The sequence below is a fragment of the Frankliniella occidentalis genome, unplaced genomic scaffold, assembly GCF_000697945.3.
Source record: "Frankliniella occidentalis isolate FOCC.00 unplaced genomic scaffold, Focc_3.1 Scaffold30, whole genome shotgun sequence".
Classification (NCBI taxonomy): domain Eukaryota; kingdom Metazoa; phylum Arthropoda; class Insecta; order Thysanoptera; family Thripidae; genus Frankliniella; species Frankliniella occidentalis.
This window is the reverse complement of record NW_026267160.1, coordinates 151,558-157,320: the sequence shown is the minus strand read 5'-3', so window position 1 is coordinate 157,320 and position 5,763 is coordinate 151,558.

Below are 5,763 nucleotides of genomic sequence, written 5' to 3'. Positions count from 1 at the left end.
AGGCGTTAGCGTCCGGTGAAAATAAAGATCCATTTTGCGGAAGCTGGCCGTATCTTCATTTCGTCATATCTCCTGAACTATTCAATATATTTAAAATCGGTGAAGAGCGACGGAAAGCTCCTGGCGTGTACTATCACGCTGCACACCTCCGCGCCGAGGCGCACGGCAGCGCGCGGCGCGCGAAATAGCGTCGCGAGGTCGGTGGGACAGGGAGTGGGGCGGCCGACTTAGCTCGCTCTGTACGCTTAACCCTTACAGATATCGCAAAACTGCATATTGGTGCATACTCAGCATGCAAAGTGCTATCGATTCAACCAATCAAATCGAAAATCCCAGGTGGACGATTTTATACGTCGATTTGACGCGAACAGCGCCACGGGCTGGGAGGCGAGCCAATTCCAGCTGTGCCTTGGCCTCTCCGGCGAACAAGTCCCTAAAAGTACTACACTTTAAAATCCGTTAATTATCGTAGAACGCAGTGCATGCTGGAAAGCTTCCAAAGGACTTAGGCGCCCCCAGAGGCCCCCTCCCCTCCCCCACCCTCTGTTTCTAAAGCTACTATTTTGACAATAGGCTAGCGAAACAGTGCTCTGACAAATATCAGTTGTTTTTTTTCTGTTTCGGATACATCCACAGATATGGCTGAAACAAGTGTGTGAAATTTACCGACTTTCCAAAACAAATCCTGTAACATTTTGCACTTAAAAAAATGTGATGGGCACTACTCCTAGTACCCAACTACCATTCCACGAAGTTTGGTGGCTGTGGTTTGTAGTTTCGGCAAACTTATGTCACAAAGTCGTCGAAAATTCGAACTTTGAGCAAAACTCAGCGATGGAGGGCAAAACAGTTTAAGGCTGTGTACTATGTGGTAACATAACTAGCGATCTTTGAAACAAAACGAAAGTCGGTCCTACCCACTTAATACGTTTTGAGTCCTTGCAGTGGAGAGGGCGGAATGCGTCACAAAAGAGGCCGCTACGACTCCGCGCGGCGGACAGCGCGCGTAGGGCAGCGGCAGAGTGCACCTGCAGTGGAGAGGGCGGAATGCGTCACAAAAGAGGCCGCTAGGACTCCGCGCGTAGGGCGGGGGCGGGGGCCGCCCCTAACACCAGCAGCAGCGCTGCGCCAGGGCCACCCCACGCACGGCCCGCACGGGGCGCGCTCACAGAGCTCACCGTTGTTCTGCGCGGCGGAACCGTAGCGGACTACGCCGGCTGGGCCGTCCTCAGCGCGGAGTACAGGCGGGGTGCGCCTTAATGGCCCGCTACCACTCCACTCTACCGCATCGCGGGCAGAGACCGCTCGGCGTACGTGTCAACCGCGTGGTGCATGCGAGCCCTGCGATACTGATTCGTGCCGAGCGCAGTTTGGGCGGATTGCCGATTGCCGTGGGTGTCCGCCGTGGACTGAAGTATTCTACTAGGGTGGGATGCTCATCCCTTTTCTTTATGGATGTCGTCTGGTCCTGACTTTTTACAAAAGAAGGCCGGTTGTATGAGAGAGAGAGCGAAACAACCCGCGATCCCAAGGCAGGCTGTGCGGCATCAGTGACACAGCATTTGCGGGACCGGGTCGGATCCGAGCCCCGACGCCAGGTCGGATGTCGGGCGGGCGTCAGGTCGAACCCCGTGTCTGGGGCTGGACACCAGGTCGGGACCCGTATCAGAGGCTGGACGCCAGTATTGGCACCAGGTCGGGCACCCTGTTCGAGGCCGGGCGCCAGGTCAGAAGCCGTGTCTGAGGCGCCGGACGCCAGGTCTGGCACCATGTCCGGCACCGTGTACGAGGCCGGGCTCCGTTAGCCCCTCCCACCCCAAAAACGTTTTCGAGTTACGGAGCCTAAATGGTAGTTTTGACCTAAAAGAGACCGCGTGCAAAGTCCGGGCCCTGTGCGACAACGTTTACCCGGATCGCATTGCGATTTTCGTTTCGGCCCAACCTTGGCGCCAAACAGGTAGACCATCTTGTAGGCGCTGCACTGCGCGCACGGTGGGGCCAGGGCGAACGACTCGGGCTGAAAATGTCACCCTATGGGTCCTTCTTTGTATCAGATATAGAGGATCCGAGCTCCCGACACACGCGGCATGTCCAGGGGCCTAAACGTGCGCCCAACGTCACTCGCCATTTACAGAAAATAATGCCGACGTAGCCCTAACTTTTTATTACATGAAAACCGAGGGCACTCTGAGACCTTTCAGAATCAGTAATGTCTGCGGGGTAGCGGTGACGCGTTCAATGGAAAAGGCGAAAAAAGTCCAAAACGCCTGTGTACTAGGCTACTGTGCACTACAGGCGTGTAGTGCGGGCAGGCTAAGTGACGTCACCACAGGCGCAAATACATGTTTTTCAAACTTTCTCTAGTGAAAACCTCACCGCTACCCCGCAGACATTACTGATTTTGAAAGGTCTAAGTGTGCCCTCGGTTTTCATGTAGTAAAAAGTTAGGGCTACGTCGGCATTATTTTCTGTAAATGGCGAGTGACGTCGGTCGCACATTTAGGCCCCTGGACATGCCGCGTGTGTCGGGAGCTCGGATCCTTCATATCTGACACAAAGTAGGACCCATAGGGTAACACTTTCAGCCCGAGTCGTTCGCTCTGGCCCCACCGTGCGCGTAGGGCAGTGCCTACAGGATGGCGTGCCTGTTTGGCGCCAAGGTTGGGCCAAAACGAAAATCGCAATGCGATCCGGGTAAACGTTGTCGCACAGGCCCTGGACTTTGCACACTGTCTCTCATAAGTGAAATCTACCATTTAGGGTAGGGTCCGTACCTCCGAAATCCGTGATTTCGACCCATGAAGTGGGATGGGCTAACGGACACACTCCACCAACACCGCGGCGGGGCCGCATGGCCTCCCCGGCGAGCTGTTTCGCCACGCTCCGCCACGCTTCTTCGAGCTGCCGTCTGCAGAGGTCGGTCCGGCCTGGGAGTCAGGAGACTTCCCTGTTGAGTGGGTAACATCTGTGCAGCAGCCGATCCCCAAGGTGCTGCGCCCGCGTACGGTGGGCGACTACCGGACGCTCACCCTAGGGAACGTGATTTTACAAGCTTCTGGCGAAGCACCTGCACGCCCTCGTCACGGCTGTCCTCCCACCGCTTCCCCTCTACCAGGCTGGGTTTCAGGCGCAGCGCGGGACCTACGACCATGTCATGTTGCTGAGGAGACTCCTGGACGCACGCTGGTGGGCCGGGGACGCGGTCCACGGCCTCGCCCTGGATATACGATCTACCTTCCCCTCCACCGGGCGACGGGAGCTTGCCGCGGTCCTCCTTGCTGAAGGCCTCAGCTCTTTCCTGCTCAACAGGGTGACATCGCTGGCCCTGACGGACGTCACCTCCATCAGGTGGTTCGTGGCCCGCACGGGGCTGATCCAGTCCGGACGGCGCTGGGGGTCAAGCAGGGCTGCACCCTGGCGCCGCTGCTCTTCACCAGGGCCCTCCACTGGGTGATCACGGTGGCTGTCCAGGGGCTGGCTCGCTTCCGGCTAGACCTCTTGGCGCCGGGCTTTACTCCCCTCCTGCTGGCCGACGCGGACGACCTGCTACTGGCGTCCGTCGACCTGCAGGACCTGCATGACTTTCTGGAGCAGTTTGCTGTCGTCACCGCGCTGATGGGCCTTGAACTCAACCTCGCCAAGTGTGAGTACTTGGTGCGGACCCCTTACCCGGAGCCTGGTCTGCAGCTCCCCCGACCGATCATCATCGCCGGGAAGGAGGTCCCCAGGTCGACAGGCTGTTAAACCTGAGGGCGCTGATCACGTCCGGCCTGAATCGACGCAGCACCGCTTATCAGCGCATCAACAAAGCTCGTCGTGTGGTGGCGGCTCTACAACCACTGCCACAGTGGGACAAAGGGTCAAAAATGTGAAAAAAATATTTTTTGGTCCCAACTGACTCAGGCAAGAAATACTCGGAAACCAAGCCGATTCATATTTAGCGCCCTACCGACCAATCTAACAGCGTTAACAGCACAAAAACGGCCTAAAATGTCGACAAAACGTGAAATGTCGCCAGTTACGCTCCTGACTGGAACCGAGCGTTGTGAAATTCGGATTCCCCATGAAAAGTTGCTTAGGAAACAGCAGTAACATCCGTGACTTTCCCAAAGGGCGGCTTTTTAAGGGCATTAAAAGTTGTCGAAATGTGTGAAAATGCACGAAAATGTCGACAAAAAGTAAAATATCGCCAGTTTCGCTGCAGACCGGAACCGGGCGCTGTGATATTCGGATTCCCCATGAAAAGTTGCCACGGGAATACCAGTAGCAACCGTGACTTCCCCAAAGGGCGGCTTTTTACGAGCATTTAAAGTTGTCGAAATGTGTAAAAATCCACAAAAATGTCGACAAAACGTAAAATATCGCCAGTTACGCTCCTGACCGGACCCGGACGTTGCGAAATGCGGATTCCTCATGAAAAGTTGCTTGTGGAACAGCAGTTACAACCGTGATTTTCCTAAAGGACGGCTTTTTAAGAGCATTTCAAGTTGTCAAAATGTGAGAAAATGGACACAAATGTCGGCAAAACGAAAAATATGATAAAATATTGGAATAAAAAGAATTAAACGAGCACATAAATGTGAGTAAAATGTGTTATTGCTTAAGTTCGTGCAAATAAAAGATACAAATCCAATTCCTGTGTTTTCTGCGGATATACGTCTGTGTTTTGACGATTGTCAATGTGTTTGGCGTGATATACACTGTGTTTGGTCTGTGATTGACTGTGCTTTGATATTGAGTTGGTGAGATTGGTGATCAAATCTGCTTTTACGATTTAAAATTCGATTTAATACGTTCATCAGGTAAGTCTTTGCTATTATTTCGGTACGCATTCCTTTTTTTTTTTTTTTTTTTTTTGCTTGTGCACGTTTTAAATTTTTTTTAATGTTACAGGAGCAGTTTTGGTGAAAAACGGTTCTTTTCAGGGCCATAGACTGTCAGTCTACAATCAGTTCTTTTAAGAACTACAAATTTGCGCATTTCCTCGAAGTTAGAGTGAGTACAAGGATATTTCCTATTTTTCTTTATTTTGTTTTACCTTTGTTTGTCTAATTCCAGTTTTTTTTTATTTTTCAGGGAAAAGTCTCTTTTTTTTTAAGGAAGTCAAAGATTTAGACAGCCGATTTTCATTTTTTCCTTTATATTTTTAAGTTGTAACGAGACTTCATAGTTACAAGATGGAGGTATCGCGGCGTATTTTGTACGCCCAGCTTGCAGGGAAGTCCCATACTGAATGTAATGATACCGTTGCACAGTTTTGTTTGCAGCATTTCAGCACATCCGACCACAACCAACACTCATATGTCTCTATGTTTTCCTCTAGGTTTGCTCTGATTTGAGGGACAAATTGATTGTTGGTTGCTACAAGAAAAGGCCTCGCTTTGAGAAATCATATTCCGCATGGCTGGATGCTACTATCTACCTCATAACACCTCCTCCACCTTCCCAGTCTACAGGTAAATTCCAGACCTAAACCTTCCAGGTGAAAACTTACAAAATGCTGAACTGATTGTCAAGTATGGTATGGATGGAAGTTCGGCGTGTACAAGCAAGCTTTTGCAGGATCTTCAGAATAACAAGGTAAGTTTAGTTACGACATTTAAAATAGAATGTTCTCCATTTCATGCAATATCTTAACTCAATTTTCTTTCTGTTACAGGTAAGTTGGGGTCTGACAGTTTATTATTTTTGGTAACGCTCGTACCCCTACAATTAAGAACTGACACTGGCTTAATTATATGGCAGAATAAGACTCCACCATCA